Source organism: Ovis aries, chromosome 18 (genome assembly GCF_016772045.2).
Source record: "Ovis aries strain OAR_USU_Benz2616 breed Rambouillet chromosome 18, ARS-UI_Ramb_v3.0, whole genome shotgun sequence".
In the NCBI taxonomy this organism is placed as follows: domain Eukaryota; kingdom Metazoa; phylum Chordata; class Mammalia; order Artiodactyla; family Bovidae; genus Ovis; species Ovis aries.
In genome coordinates this window covers 42,274,802-42,291,844 of record NC_056071.1, presented here as the reverse complement: position 1 = coordinate 42,291,844, position 17,043 = coordinate 42,274,802, and the positions used below count along the sequence as shown (strand labels likewise).

The window sequence follows — 17,043 nt, the reverse complement described above, 5'->3', positions numbered from 1 at the left end:
CTTCATCCCCCGCTGGCCCGCTTGCTGCGGAGTTTGAGCATCTTTATGACTTGATGGCTGCTCCGGGGCTGTGATCTTTGATCCCCGGCGATAGCACCCGGGGATTTCTGCTAGGAAGGGGCAACCAGGGTCACGTTAGTCTGCCCTGGCTCAGGGACGCTTTGGGCTAGCCGTTCCTTGCTCCTGGGGGACTCCACGGGGCCCAGGCCTCTGGGTTTGCATTTTACTTAAGGAAAGAGCCATCTCTTAGTCCACGTGCTCTCTTGCACGTTTTCATCTCAGTTGATCCCTAAACAACCCTGTGACATGGAAATGATAGGAAGGGCAAGCACATGTCAATCCTGTTGACAGATGAGGAAATCAGAGCTTGTGTTTAGGTATTTTATCTGTTGACAGGAGAACGATTTACTGTAAGTTTTATATATAGAAGTACTTAGCTTTGGATAATAAGTGTTTGTGTTGGCGCAGCCTGTTTTTGCGACATCTTCTATTCTGTGTTCAATGGAAAGACGAATGAAAGTAGGAAAAGGAGGGGTGGGGGAGGATGGAGAGTTTGTATTAGTAGGTGTGAAATCTCACTATCTACAGCTCTGGTGTCTTTTGATAGATTTAAGTAGAAACAGCTGAGCTTACAGTAAAACCAGTGTTTGTGGAGTAACTGGCCAGTTCTCAACTCCACCAAGTGAGTCCTTGGAGGTCTGCCACGGATGTGGCAGGGCCTGGAGCCCCTAGGCCTGCATCTGGGTCATGACGCCCTGGTTACACCATTGAGAGACTCGGCACAGGGCCGCTGACACCTCTGAGTTTATTTTCATGTCTTTGCGTTGCTGTGAGGCTCAAGATGAGAATGTATGTGGAGGGGTCTCCTTAACTACCATGGTCCACAGAAATGAGACATGGGTATTTTTCCTTGGTCATACAATACCAGAGTTGGAGAGTGAGAGACACTGTCTACCTCCCAAAGTGTGTATCGGTCTTGTTTGCTCCTCTTGGGGTAAACCATGGAGAGCATACAGTAGGAGCAAAATTGAGATTCATTCTCATGGAAATTCTGTCTTTAGATACCAAGTCCTAGGTTACACTACAAACACACAGCTAAGCCATTTGTGAAGAACTTTTCAGTTTTGCCTGTTTTTTCGGTGGTGGTGGTGGTGGTGGGGGTTTGTTATGATTTCTTTTCATTTTTTTTTTTTGAAAGGGGCCAGGGGGCTTGCCAAACTCTAGAGTATAAAATTAACACATGCTTTCATAAAAGCAAATGAAAATATAAAGAGAAAAATCTTTTTATAATCCAACATTCATATACCAGTAATGTTAGCATTTCAGGTATATTTTTGTCTAGGTATTTAAAAATTTATTTAATATGATTGAGACCACAGTCTATGTTATATTGTTTGCCTTGTTTAAAGTTGTAGCATGTTTTCCCATGTTATTAAGCCTTTTGTAGTCAATTTTATGATTTTATGAATTTTTTTTCAACAGTTTCCCTATTGTTGGAAGTTTAGGTTGTTTCCATTTTTTCTTCTTTTTTTTTTTTTTGCCAAGCAATACTTCAGTGAATATCTTTGTGTATAAATATTTGACCACTTTATTTATTATCTCCTTAGCATGGGCTTCCTGAAGTGGAATTTTTAGGTCAAGTAACATAAACATTTTCGTGACAAGATCACATTGCTAGGTAGCAGTTTCCATGAATGTAGGGACTTTATTTGTCTTCCTTAGCACTGCATTGTCAGCATCCAGCATGGAATTGGTTCTTAATACTCACTGTCAAATCAGTGAATGAAAAATTGTCACTTGCAGCAGAACTTGCCTAGGAAATATCAAAGCTAAAGATTGTCTTTCATCCCAACTGGTTCTAATGTGCTCAGACTAATAAAGGACTGTGAACTTTAAGGGACTCTCCCTACCCCCAACCCCCAGAGCTGACGAAAGACTTTTCTCACTGGTGAATAATGGGACTTGTTAAAACCAAGTGCCTACCCAGAACACTAGTTTTCAGTGCTTAGTTAAAATAACCACCAGGCATTCCTCCCTAGCACTTCAAAAACAAAAAGAGAAACAAACCTCCCCATATTCCCCCTTCCCAGCTTTTTCCTCCTCAGGAAACTAAGTACTCTGCTAACACCAAAACTGGTATGTGTTCGCTTGACTCAACTGTGATTGAAAGCAAGCAGACAGACAGATGAACTGCTGGTGATCTTAGTCTTTATTCTTTGACAGATGAGTACTGCCAAACTGAAATACATAAAGTGTTTAGCAATCTACATTCTACCACCAGTTCCTAAGCATGCTTCATTGCTCCTTTGCTAACGTTACATATTATCATTTTCATAACCTTTGTTATTTAATGGAGTACAATGTGAGATTTGTTTTGCCTATTAAATGAGCTAGACTGAACTTTTTAATACAGATGTTGTGATTATCTACGTTGTTACTTATTTATCTTTTGAGAGCTTAGTGGTTTAAAAACTCAATTTATAAAAAAATAAAAACTCAATTTGTGTGAATCTTTTATACACCTAAGGATATTACAGGGTAAATTCTTCATAATATTTTTAAAGTGAAGCAATGCCAGGAGGATCCTGATGCAACACATTACTTTTCTCCCTTTATTTTTTAAAACTGACATATAGTTAATTTACAATGTTGTGTTAGTTTCAGTTGTACAGCAAAGTGATTCAGTTATACATATACATATATTGTTTTTCAGGTTTTTTCCATTATAGGTTATACAAGGTATTGCGTATAGTTCCTGTGCCGTATAGGTCTTTGTTGTTTATATATAGCAGTGTGTGTATGTTGAGGGCTTCCCAGGTGGCTCAGTGGTAAAGAATCTACCTGTTGATATAGGAGATGTGGGTTTGATCCTTAAGTCAGAAAGATTCCCTGGAGTAGGAAATGGCAACCCACTCTAGTATTCTTGCCTGGAAAATTCCATGGACAGAGGATCCTTGCCGGCTACAGCCCATGGACATGACTGAGCACGTATATATGTTAATCCCAAACTCCTAATTTTTCTCCCTACTCCTTGCCCCTTGCTATCTTCCTTGGTAACCATAAGTTTGTTTTCTATGTCTGTCAGTATATTTCTGTTTTGAAAATAAGTTCATTTGTATCATTTTTTAAGATTCCACATATAATATGGATTTTAGGCTTAGACATGTACCTTATTTGGGCACAGGACTTGTCTTTCTCTGTCTGATTTACTTCACTTAGTATGATAATCTCTATGTCCATCCATGTTGTTGCAAATAGCATTATTTCACTCTTTTTTATGCACAACACATGATTTTGATGTATTAAGTTTTTGAAGTAACTCATTGTTTAAATCACTTCTTGCTGGAGGTGTTCTTAGGTGGAGTGGATGGCTTCCAACCACTGGGGTGATCTAAGTAAAGGCTGTTTGGTCCCTTGGGAAGGACTGAAACATTGAATGAGAGGTTGGACTAGTGACCTTTAAGTTTTCTTAAAACCTTGAGATTTCTTCAAGGATACAAGGCTAGCATGGTTTGGGGGGCCAGTTTTCTTTCTATTACTCTGTTAGATTAACTAGATCCTGTAAGAACCAAAGGATGATTTCCTAAGTCTATTACCATTTTTTGAGAAAAAGTAGGAGTGATAAAAGAATGTGAATGTGCTTTGCATTGCTGCTGTTTCCTGGACCTTTCAGGACTTTATCAGAAATAAACATGCATTTCTATAGAAAGTTTTTACATGAGGAAGATTGATTTTGCAAACTTTTTCTAATTCAGCTTTTGTTCTCTTCTATGTAATAAAAAATCTATAAACTTATATTTTACATATTTATTCTTCAATAAATTTTCTGTTTTATTATATGCTATTGCATGTTTGCATACACATAGCTATGCATGATTTTACATAAAAACCATGTATACTGTATTTTGCATAAAAACCATGTATACTGTATTTGATAGGTAATTTAGGGATTTTTTTTTTTTAAGGTGATTGCTTATGTAGTCTTCAATTATGTGCCTACTTTGGAACTTCCTTGAACATAAAAATCAGCTTCACTGTGTTGTCTATGTGGGTTTCTATTGTGGTTGTACTTGATTGCTGAATCTTGACACAACATAAATGACATAGGTCTCATAAACGCATTTATTATGTGAAAGCTGTGTGTTCTGACAGTGCTTCTATTTCCCTTACAGGAATGCTCATTACCATTGTAACTGCATATTACAGTTGCCAATCTTCCTTATAGATTATAAATTTTGGGAAGGGGGAAAGGAGCAAGTAGGACTTGATCCTGTTATATCCCTAATACTTGGTTTATATTCTATGAAATCTATAAAATTTTGGTGTATTTGTTGAATTGCATTACATGTAATAAATTACATGTAAAAACTAGATGTGAACATGTGCAAGAGGTTATGCATTTGGCGTGTGTTGAGAAAGCTGGCTGGGTAACCTCTGGGCATACGTGGGATCATGGTTAGGAAGAAGTGAAATGATTTGTGCACCTGTGAGTTAGTGGGCACTAAGCTGGCCTGTTGCATGTGTTACCTTATTTAATTCTCACAATACACAGAGTCGGACACGACTGAAGTGACTTAGCAGCAGCAGCAGCAACTACTCTTCCAGAATGTTTTGATTTTTATTTTTGCAAAGGAGGATTCTATGGTTTAGAGAAGTTGGTTTACTTTGTCAATGAGTAAATGGCAGAACTGGAATTTGCTCCGAGTTCATGCTGGCTTGAAAATCCAGGTTCTTTTCTCTTGACCAGGCTGACTGCAGTAAGCAGCCTAGCTGAATCTGGGTAGAGTAGGGGCATGGTGGGGGAAGGTGTGCTGATTTTGAAAGGACTTGGTTCCAGAATCCTAGATGAATTTTTTCTTTGAGTCTCTCCTCTCCACACACTTTCTTTCTATTTCTCCATGCCTTTTGCTCCAGCTCTCACTTGCTCAAGAGCCCAGTGCCTTCATGATGCCTACCCCCAGCTTCTGATCTCTTGTAAATAAGCCGCATCATCTTTCCTCCCTGTCCAGCTCTAGTAGTTCCCATCCATTTAATGGGCTAAACACCTCTGGAAAAAGGATGGGGAAGAGTTGTTACATGATTTCTCTTCCTCCTCATGTGCTGTTACATACAGATGCTAGTTGTGGGGATATTAAAGTTGGCAGGAAGGCATATGGACAAAAGGATATTTTGTCCTTTCAAGTAAAACCATGGGTGGCAGTCACTTACTCTCTGAGCAGGGCACGAAGGGCCCTCAGATCTCAGAGACAATAAGAACTAACATTTGTTTGATAAATCCATGTGAAGGCCTATGTGTACTATTGTTCTTGGCGCTTGACAGGTATTAGCTCTCTTCATCCTCCTAACATCTCAATGAGGTAAGTGCTAGTATTGCCCACAGAGTTGGTGAGAGGAGAGTTGGGAGTGGAACTCTGTATGTTTGACTCTGGTGTGCCAGGACACTCAGAGCAGTAGGAGCAGGTAGGGAGGAAGGGTGAGAAGGCAAGGGAGAGGGGAAGATGGGAGAGAGAGTAAGAGAAAAAGAGAAGCTTTTTTTTTTTTTTTAAGAGAACATATATTGTTTCTATTTAGTATGCTTTTCATTAATTAATTTCTGCATTGTGGGCCAGGGTTTTCAAAGTGAAGTACAGTTGATCTATAATACGGTATTAATTTCTGCTGTATGGCAAAGTGATTCAGTTATACACACACACACAAACACACACAAACACGTTCTTTTTAAAGATTCTTTACCATTATGGCTTGTCACAGCATATTGACTTTAATTCTCTGTGCTATACAGTAGGACCTTGTTATTTACCCATCCCATATATAATAGTTTTTGTCTGCTAATCCTCCAATTTCAATCATCCCTCTCCTACCCCTCCTACCTCTTGGCAAACACAAGTCTGTTCTCTGTATCTGAGTTTGTTTCTGTTTCGGAGATAGGTTGTATCAGATTTTATTTTATTTTTATGTATTTATACTTGTTTCCCTTTCTAAAAAATTCATATTGGAGTACAGTTGATTAACAGTGTTGTGTTTAGCTTCATGTGTACAGCAAAGTGATTCAGTGATACATGTATCTATTCTTCAAATTCTTTTCTGATTTAGGTTATTGCAGAATACTGAGCAGGTTACCCTTTGCTATACAGTAGGTCCTTGTTGGTTTCTATTTTAAATATAGCAGAGTGTATAGGTCAATCTCAAACCTCCAATTTATCCTCCCCCTCCCACCATCTCCCCCTGTTAACCGTAAGTTCATTCGCTAAATCTGTGAGTCTGTTTCTGTTTTATAAATAAGTTCCTTTGTATATGTGCAATCATATGATATTTGTCTTGCTCCCTCTGACTTTTGTACTTAGAATGATGCTCTCCAGGTGCATCCATGTGCTGCCAGTGACATTATTTCATTCTTTTTCACAGCTGAGTAGGATTCCATTGTATATATGTATCACATCCTTATCCATTCATCTTTTGATGGACATTTAGGTTGTTTCTGTGTCTTGGCTATTTTGAATAGTTCTGCTATGAACATAGGGGCGCATGTATCTTTTGGCATTATAGTTTTGTCCTTATATGTGCCCAAGAATGGAATTGATGGAGCATGTGGCAACTCTATTTTTAGTTTTCTGAGGAACCTCCATTGTGTTCTTCATGATGGCTGCCCCAATTTACATTCCCACCAACAGTGTAAGAGGGTTCTCTTTTCTCCACGCCATTTCCAGCATTTGTTATTGTTAATAATGGCTGTTCTGAGTGGCGTGAGGTGGTATCTCATTGTTTTTCTGATTTGCATTTCTCTAATAATTAGTGGTGTTGAGCATCTTTTCATTTGCCTATTGGTCATCTGTATGTCTTCTTTGGAGAAATGTCTGTTTAGGTCTTCTTCCCATTTTTTCATTGGGTTTTTTTTGTTGTTGTTGAGTGGTATGAGCTGTTTGTATATTTTGGAAATTAGGCCCTTGTTGTTCTCATCATTTACAAGTGTTTTCTCCCAATCTGGAGGTTGTCTTGTACTATTTTTTTTCATTGAAGTATAGTTGATTTATAATGTTGTGTTAGTTTCAGGTGTACAACAAAGTGATTTATACACACACACACACACACACACATCTACTTGAAAGAAAGATTTGACAGTGGCTTAGGAATTTGACTGAAGATGAAACAGAAAATAAGTTTAGCCCTCGAACTGAACTGTTTCGAAATTTATTAAAGAGGGAATTTAGAGCAATTAGAGTGGGAAGAATTAGCACTTGTGCCAAGGGGCCTCCACCCATTTGTTCAGGCAGGGTCTGCTTGAACGTGTTCCTTAAAGAGTGGGAATACCACGGGCCAGGGATCCACCACTCTGTAGTTGATTCCAGACAGTTTATTGTTGGGTGGAACTTGCTGGGAACATAACCAGCCAGGAGGGAGCACAGAGGGAGTTTGCCAAGGGATAATATGGGGGTAGCTTCCAGGCTGGGAGTGTGAGCCAGAGAAGGGGAGGAAATGAGTTTTTCCTGGTGGGTGGATTCCACCCAAATGGAAATCCAAATATGGACCTCTAAGAGCCTGAGGGTCACAAAGGGGGCCTGGTGTGAGTGGGAATCCCCAAGCCAGCTTTGTTCCAGAGCTGAGTGGGTGTGATACCTAGGAAGCCTCCTCATCATTACAAAGCATTTATTAAGTCCTAAGTTGTATTAATTTCTCCCAAAGTAAGTATTTCTGGAAAAGAGATTTAGAAGGTATAGGAGCAGCATTTTCCTGGGTACGTGGCTGAAGGCAGGCTGTCAGGCTCCCAGCAGCATTTGGTGCTTGGGTGATCAACTGTTCTGGCTTGCCTGGGACTGTCCCAATTTTTGCACTGAAAATTCAGTCTCTCTTTCAGAAGACTCTAGACACTGCTCCCATGCCACCTCCTGAGAGAGGCCTTCCCTGACTATTTTCTAAAGTACCCCCTTCCCCTGAGAAGACTCATTCCTTGAAATCATCTTGCTTATTTGTTCATTAACTCTTCTCTAAAACTAGAATGTAACCTCCAGGAAGACAGGGACTTTGGCCTGTTTACTGTTGTATTCCTAGCACATAGAAGAAGACTGGGCACAAGAAGGGACTCATTAAACATTCACTGGATGAATAAGCACTTTTTATTTGTTTGTTTCCAGTGCTGTGCTCAGCTCTGGATATACAACAGTGAGTAAAATGAGAAATGGCCCTTGGACTCATGATGCATATTTAGTGGAAAAGAGAGATATTAATGACATATTTTCACTCAAGTAAAACTGCAGCTGGTATGAGTGCACAGATGACTAGGAGGCTAAAGGAGAGGTACTGATGTTTTAGGAAGGTGCAACATTGGGTGGAAGGGTCTGGGGCCCAGGGCTAGTGAAGACTGACTCAAAGAAGTGATGACTGAGTTGAATCTGAAGGTTGGAGAAAAGAAATGCAGTCTAGGAAGAGGGAACTCCACATCCAAAAGCCATGCGGCAGAATGGAGTGGGCTTGTTTGGAGAACAAACCCTGTGATTGGAGTGCAGAAAGCAAGGGGACTCATGGTGCTTTGTGAGGCCAGACTGGAGAGGCAGGAGCAGCCAGGACACTCATGGCCTTTGGCAGTTGGACACATGGCTGAGGACTTGGCTATTTTTTTTTCCCTAAAATGGGAAATCATTGAGGGACTTTAAGAAGGATGTGTGTGTGTGTGTGTGTGTGTGTGTGTGTGTGTGTAAGACAATTGGTCTTATGTATTTTTAAGTGCAGATTTGTTAGATTATCAGGGTTCCTCAATCCTGGTGGTCAAATGGTTAAAAATAATCAGGGAGTGGACTATTAAAATATTCGTAATTATAAAATTAGCTCATAGCCTTAGTTCTTTCCTCTTCCTGTCTGCAGATGAACTAAATTCCTATGGCCTTAATAAGGACAGAAATATGGGGAATAAAATTTGTGGCTAAATAGTATTTTGGGGACTCCTAGAACTGATCCTTCAGAGAGAACATAAAAGTGAGAAGCCGCTGTATTCAAAGCACTCTTCTAGGCTCTGTGGGAGGAAAAATAGGAAACCACACGAATGTTCTTCCCCTTTAGGCACCTTTGATGTTTGATGAGAAGTATGCAAATCAAAAAGCATGGGTCTGACCCAGAAACAAGTTAAACAAGAACTGCTTCCTGGAGATACCCAGGCCCATGTTAACATACAACTTCCCTGAGAGCAAGGTTCACATCTGAATCATTCATGTTCCTCCCATAGAAGTTAGCCAAGTGCCTTGACCAAGAGATGTGCCGAATGAAGATGACCTGATTGCCTGAGAGAAGAACCATTAGGCAACATACAAGTCAAGCCTCTAGTGATACTTCTAAAAGAATGTAAGCTCCGTGAAGACAGAGTTTTGTGTCCATTTTTTGATTGTTCACTGCTGTGTCCCCAGTGCCTAGGATATTGTCACTCAATAATATTTATTGAATAAATGGACTTTCTGGCTTAAGTGAGAACCTCTGGAATGATCAGATGGCTTAGTGAGAAACTGGTGAAGTGAAGGAATGGCCCCTCCATATGATGGGCTGTTATTCAGCATCTACAGAGTGTGTCACAAAGAAGCCTTACTGACTAGGCAGGGTAGTGAAAGCACAGGCTGTGGAGGCCAGATGTCACTCATTAGCTGTGTCCTTGGAGGAGTGATTGAACCTTTCTGTAATGCAGTTTTCTCAACTGTAAAATGGGCATAATAACAGTACATATCTTGGAATACTTATGAGAATTAATGAGTTAATGCATGATGAGGTAATATATATAAATAAGACTGCTTAATACACAGGAAACACTAAGTGAATATTAGCTTAAGTGTTTTATACATATTGACTCTTTTTTTTTATTTTGGCTGTGCTGAGTCTTTGTTGAGGTGCTTGGGGGCTTCTCTAGTTGTAGCACATAAGCTTAGCTGCCCTGCGGGATGTGGGATCTTAGTTTCCCAACCAGGGATTGAACTTGAGTCCCCTGCATTGGAAAGCAGATTCTTAACCACTGGGTAACTAGGGAAGATCCTATATTGACTCTTTTAATCCCCACAACGATGCTATGAAGTAGATACTGTTATGACCCCTATTTTATAGTAAGTAATATATAATGATAATTTCTCTGAATGTGATGGGGGAGAAACTGGAAGATTTCTTGGAGAGGAATGACATGATCTAATTTATATTTTAATAAGATCAAGGTATCAGCCATGTTGAAAACAGACCAAGCAGGGTGGAAGGGAGCAAGGAAAGAATTAGGAAGGCCACTTAGGAAACTAGAGCAAGAATCCAGGTGGGATATAATTTTCAGTTGCATCATAGTGGCAGTGGAGGTGGTAAAAAACCATCAGATTCAGGATAGCTTTTGGATAGGACTCAAAGGATTTGCTGATGGAATAGACAGGAAGCATGAAAGAGATGAGTCATGGGTGAATGCACGATTTGGGATCCAATCAACTAGAAGGATGGAATGGCTATCTGTTGAACAAGGAAAGACAGGAGGAAAGTAGGCTTCAAACGAATCATTTGAGATGCCTATTTATCACCCAAGTGAGATGATGGGTAGGCAAGTGGAAATACAAGTCTGGATGTCAGGGGAGAGTTCTGGGCTGCAGAGCAGAGTGTCGAAATCATCAGCCAATGGATGATATTAAAGGCCATGTGACTGGATAATATCATCAAGTAAGTAAGAAGATATAGAAAGCAGAAGTCCAAATATTAAACCCAATCAATAGAGGTTGGGAGATGAAGAGGAACCAGTAAAGATTCTAAGGTCTGTCAATGAGGCAGGAGGAGAGCAAGGAACATGTCAGATCCTGGTACCCAACTAAAGAAAAGACTTAAAGTGTTTCCCATGCTTTTACATGTAATCTTGGAAACACCCTTATCACTTTCATTAAAGCTCACAGAGGTTGGGTCCAAGATGCATTTTGTAGGAGAAATTGGCATGGAGACCAAGCCCTCCAATGCTGCGCCCAGCACTCTTTCACTGCCTGGATAAAAAGGGAGATCTGCCATGTCTATTTTGTTCAGTTATTCCCCTCTCCCCAAAATGATCTGTTTTCAACTAGTCATTCAACTTGTCTGCCTCAGTACAAAAACCTATTTGATATTTAGGTGAGAGTGCTGTAAAGAAGACAAAAAGGAAATAGGTTAGGCAGCTCCATGGTCAGTAGTTGAAGGAGATGATGGAATTAGTGTAATCCCTGCTTAGAGTTTTCAGTTTGAAAGTATCTGACCTTATGATATTTAAATAGAGAATGCTTTTGAGTCTGAGATCCAAGCACCAGAGGATCACTTGCATAGAGAGGTGTGTGTGTGAGAGACAGAAGAGAAAGAGAAATAGAGACAGAGAGAGAGAGATGAGCAAAATCATTTGTCGATCTGATTAGCCCTTTGGCTCTGTGCACTGACCTGAGATGCCTGGACTCTGGTAGACCTTTTGGACTCCTCCGGGAGGATCCTGAGGTCAGGCAAGTGAGCGGTGACTGAGATGACCCCACTAGGGAGAAAGAATGCAGCCTTAATGATATATCCCCTGCTTGTTCCCTGGTCCTCGTAGAGAAGAGGGTGCCCTACAGGAAGTCAACTAGAAATCTAAATATGCTTTACCTTCTCCATCTTTTCTGTCTACCATCTTCTACTTTTCAGTGGCATGAACTTGGAACTGTGAAACAGAGTTGGACAAGGCTGTCAGGGAGTCCATGGTGAGAACCAAATATCTGCCAGAGCTGTGGTGCTCAAAGGATGACAAAGAAAAAATTAAGACTGGAATAGAGCAGCAGGTAGATTGGTTGAAACTAACCAAGTGGTGAACTGGGAAAGAAAAGTCTCAAGTTAGGACTGTCTGGAATCTTTGGGAGGCGAACTGTGAGACAAGGCAACTCAGAACCGCACCTCAGCATGAACAAGTGGGGTGGATGCAGGGGTCTGTGGTGTTGCTACCAGGCCCAGGGGTTGTTAACAAACCTAACCCAGCTGAGATGGCACCTTGAAATGGCCTGGGAGGTGTTATCTCCATGGAGAGTAACATTTTTTAAAGTTATGACTTTATATTTTTAGAGCAGTGTTAGGTTTAATTTTAGAGCAACAAAACCAAAGAGGGAGGAGATTTCCCATCTACCTCCTGTCCCCGTAGCCTCATAGCCTCCCATTATCGATATCCCCCATTACAGGGGTACATTTGTTACAGCTGATGAACCTGCATTGACACATCGCAATCACCCAAAGTTCTTAGTTTACGTTATAGCGTCACCATCCGTTTATCCAAACCTGTAGAATGTACAGCACCAACAGTGAGTTGTGATGTAAACTCTGGAATTGGGTTAGCATTTTTAATCCTGTAAAGATTTATAAATACATGTTGAAATGTTTAAGAGAAATACCAGACTCGTAATATTTTTGTTAATTTGTACACATTTGCAATAGTTAAGAGAAATTGGCCTATTAGAGTAATGATCACCCATTTGATACCAATTTGAAATATGCAATCAAGAAATTGATGCAGGTTTGTGATTTTAAATTAAAAGATATTCTAAAATTCCAATCAATCAATATTGGAATATTTGAGAGAATCAAAGATTTTTCATACATTAAAACTAAATTTACTGCATCTATAATAGGTTATTTTTAGCCAGTTGATATAAGAAAGATTAAAAATGCTAACTATATAAACATGGTTTAAAATGTTTGAGTTTCATAAGCTAAATTTGTGACTGGAGTCAAGCATTGATTAAAAGCTCCCTTAAAGGTGATTAAAATTTGCTATATTGAAAAAGGAATAATCTCTCTACATTGAACTTAAAAGTTTAAGGAAGACCTAGATTTTTAAGTTTGTAACTTTGACTGATTGAGGACTGAGTTTTAAAACTCAAAACTTCCTATATAATCATTTTTGTGCAGAGTGGGTCCTTAAGATTACCAAAAATCCCGTTACTCTATCAAGGGCCCTGTGGTAGCTCCTGGGCTTCTTGTCCCTCTGGGTGTTCAGTGACTCCCACCTCCAGGTAGCTTGGAGGGCCTTGTCCTCTTGGAGGACCTCTCCTGGAGGCCCTTGTGAGGGAAGAGGAGAGCCTTGGCGTCTGGGAGCTGAGGAGACAGAGAGAGCTTGGCTTTCTTTTTGCTCAAGGGCATGTTGATACTGTACCCAGGAGACTGGTTATAAAACTGAGAGCTACAAAGATGGTGGAGGAAGCAACATGTAAGAATAGAGTAAGAGGAAACTAGAAACCAACAGAGGAACCAGGGATGGTCAAATTTGTTTTCTTTCTAGATTCAGTAAGTTTTTTACACTTAAAACCTTTTTCTGATTTACATCGATCTTCATCATAGAACAATAGGGAAAAAAACCCCTTTATCTGAAAATTCAAGCTATGGCTATTGAAGAAAACAACAGCCAAAAGAAAAGGAGAACTTGAACCCAGAATCTTCAGCCCACCCATAAGTGTGCCCTGGAGACACCTGCAGACAATGTGCAAACTGTCACATGTCCCTGGCTTAGCCTGACTCCTTCTCAGGCCTCTGCTCTGTGCATGGCTTGTGGGCTGTCAGATGTGGCTTGGTACTTCACTTGCTACATTTTCTTCTGTACAAAGTGCAAGCCTTGGACAGACAGGTGCTGGTGACTTTGTGGTGCCCTCTGAAATTATTTCTCAGAAGGCGTGACTCATCACAGGAAACCCCGTTTGTTTTCTCTCTGACCTTCCCTCAAGCTTCCTGCTCCACCCATCTGTGCATATGTTCTCACATTCCTCATCAACAGACAGCAGCTTACTTCTGACTTCAGTCGACAGCTGGGAGTAGAGATGGTTCTGGGAGAGAGAACGGGATACCTCTTCCCACAGCAATGCCTATGAGGGCAGCAGGCCTTTGTTCAATACCTTGGCATCTTCCCACTGAGATATGTGTCAATTTCTATTCCATGACTTCTGCAAAATCCTTTTTCCCATATCTCCAATCAGAATTAATTATCACGTTATAGAAGAGGTAGATTTGCTCTCTTAGCCTTTGCTCTAATCAGAGACTGCTTTGCAAACCTCTTTTTCTAGAAAATATGCAACACTATACTTCCCTGGTGGCTCAGAGGTTAAAGTGTCTGCCTGCAATGCAGGAGACCTGGGTTCGATCCCTGAGTTGGGAAGATCCCCTGGTGAAGGAAATGGCAACTCACTCCAGTATTCTTGCCTGGAGAATCCCATGGACAGAGGAGCCTGGTGGGCTACAGTCCACAGGGTCGCAAAGAGTCAGACACGACTGAGCGACTTCACACACACACATACATTTATTGATAGGTGTCCAATCAATGTGCAATCAAAAAAAACTTGTTTTTGACTGATGTGAGCATTGATGTGAGTTAAATTGAAGAGATGTTTGTGGTTCTTCATACGTAGAAGGTTTTCAGCGGTAGACATTGAAATGAATCAGACAATTCAGATTCCTACACATTTAGAGTTATAGGGGACCGTAAAGCTCATCCAGTCTTGTTTCTCCCTTTACAGACAAGGATTCTAGAGGCCCAGAGAAAATGAGTTTCTTGTGGTCCCTCAGTCAGGCCCTAGCCCTTCGAAGGCTGTCTAGGCCTGGGTCTGCATCGCTCTTCAGCTGGACTCCAGTTCCCACTTCTATCCGCATCTCTCTGTCACTGTCTGTACCTCAGGTGAACGCATCAAGTTGGCAAGGCCCCTTTGCAAGGTTTCACCCTTCTTCTATCACTGGTTTCCCCAAAGTCCCTCCATGGTTGCAGGTTCCTCTCTAGACTGCAGGCAAACTCACATTGTTGCCTTTGGTTTCCTTTGGCTGAGAATCTATGACTTTTCATGAAGAATGTGTTTCAGAGTAATTCTTCAAAACCTGAATAGCAAAATACTCACTAAAGGAAATTTGATGAAGACACAAACAAGTGCTTTTTTATTTTCTTTTCACATTTTTTGACACTTTATTTTTGTATTTTTACTTTATTTTACTTTACAATACTGTATTGGTTTTGCCATACATTGACATGAATCCACCACAGGTATATACAAGCTCGACATTTCTCTACTGTGCTTCCTTTCCAAGGACTTGGTTGCTTGTTTGATTTATTATAATCATCATCCAACTCATTCTGTTTTGTATCCTGCCATTTTCCACTTGTGTTCTTACAGTGTAACTTTATGACAGAAGGATTATGAGTAAGGACTGGTCTGCTTTTTACAGAAATCTGTTAGAACACTGTCATCTAGTTAGAAAAATAGTTTTCTCTGCTTTTTGGTGCAAACAACAATGTACACCTCCAGAGCTAATTTTTAGAGACAGACATGCCATGTCTCACCCACTGCCCTATGTTGGGGAGTCGGGGTTGCACTCGCTGTCACTGTCAGTGGGCCACCGTGCTTTCTGATGATAGTCTGTGAACCAGAGCTCTGCTTCTGCCATCATGTCTACCTTCAATCCTGGCTTCTAGTCTCCATGATGCTGTCAGCCTGGCCATCTCTGATACTCATTTATTGAGAAGGAGTTCATTGTAAAACTAACCAGCCATGAAGCCTGCGCACCCTATAACTCTGTCAAAGCAGGAACCAAGTCTTTCTCTACATCTTTGGCGTGTCTCTATACCCCCAGCATGATGCCCTACAGATGACACCTCACACATGTAACCCAGTAAGTGAATGAACAAATAAACCAATATCTCTAATTGTGGTTGCAGAGTAGTCTTCCTTTATAGCAGTTCCAAACACAAAATCATAAGTGTGGTGGGAACATTCCATTCAGAGCATTTACTACCACAAGACAAGAAGCACACCAAATAGAAAATTGAGAGTGAGGTTAGTCTGAGCATTATCTTGAGTAAGAACAATGTCCTTGGGTCTCTTGGATCTCTTTCTCCTTATTCCTCACAGCCCCCACACCTTGGATAATGCACAATCCTTTTTGTCATTTAAGAATCTTGATCAGCTGATGTTTTTCTGTTCTCTCCTTAACTTTGAAGCAAAAACAGTTTACCTCGTAAGATAAAAACAGTTTATCTCCTAGGATAGGAGCTGCATGCTTCCACTCTGAGAAAGGTCTAAATCTTGATAAACTTTCTTTAACACCTCAGAATCTTAGTCCCAAGACAACATTGTTTGAGATGTAAGATCACTTTTAACTAGAAGACTACTTAGCTGTAAACGTAATGAACAACAGTGATAGAAAAACATAAATGAATCTCAAATTTGTTTTTCAAGATAATTTTGCTGCATGAATGAAGTCAGATCAAACATGAGTATATCCTGTAGGCTTTCATTTATATAAAATTCTAGAAAAATGCAAACTAGTCTTTAGTGACAGAAAGTGTCACCTGGTTGGTGGGGTGGGAAGAAGTGAGAGGCAGGGATTAAAAAAGGGCATCAAACTTTGGGCCATGATGGGTACGCTACTTATTGTGAATTTGGTGGAGGTTTCACAGGTTTATATGTGTGTCAGAACTTGTCGAATTGTGTGTATTTGAAGTGTATGGTGAAGTGATTGGATGCCAATAAAGCTGTTTTCGAAATTGTCTCTAGGAAATGATGCCCCTGCTCTGGGTCCTACCTCCCTTACCAGCTTCTCATAGTAAAGGACGATCACACCCAATCTTGTTCCTGCAGTACAATCAGCCCTTTGTTAGGGTAGGTCCTGAGAATTCTTTGCTTCTTCTGGAAGCAGAGAAATTATTTTAACTGGGCCACCATTCCCTCTCGGTTAATTGACAAGCTCACCCTCTTTTCCTGTCTGTAGTCATTTATGGGATGCCCCCTCATGGTTCCAGGGGCAGGTTTTTGAATAGACAGCCACCCATTGTGTCGCTGGCATTTGCATTACTGCCAGCCTGGGCCATGACTCACCAGCTCCAGTGATTACAGTTCTTAGACCTTTGACATGTTTTCAGGATGCTTTTCAAAACACCCATTGGTTCCACACAGGAAAGGCCGAGACAGTGAGCTGCCAATGTTTGCCTGGTCCTCTCTCAGACATTTCTTTCATTGTTCTCCAAGGAGCTTTAAACTTGGGTAGCTCTCAATCAGCAGTACAAAGTGCAGACTAATCCCCTGCTCAGGAAGTCAGCAT

General features: G+C 40.6%; 1 long non-coding RNA gene across 1 annotated transcript in view; it reads left to right on the top strand.

Moving 5' to 3' along the window:
- LOC105603181 (uncharacterized) overlaps positions 1-17,043 on the top strand; it is a 346,432-nt gene that overhangs the window by 312,350 nt on the left and 17,039 nt on the right. The window lies entirely within an intron of this gene.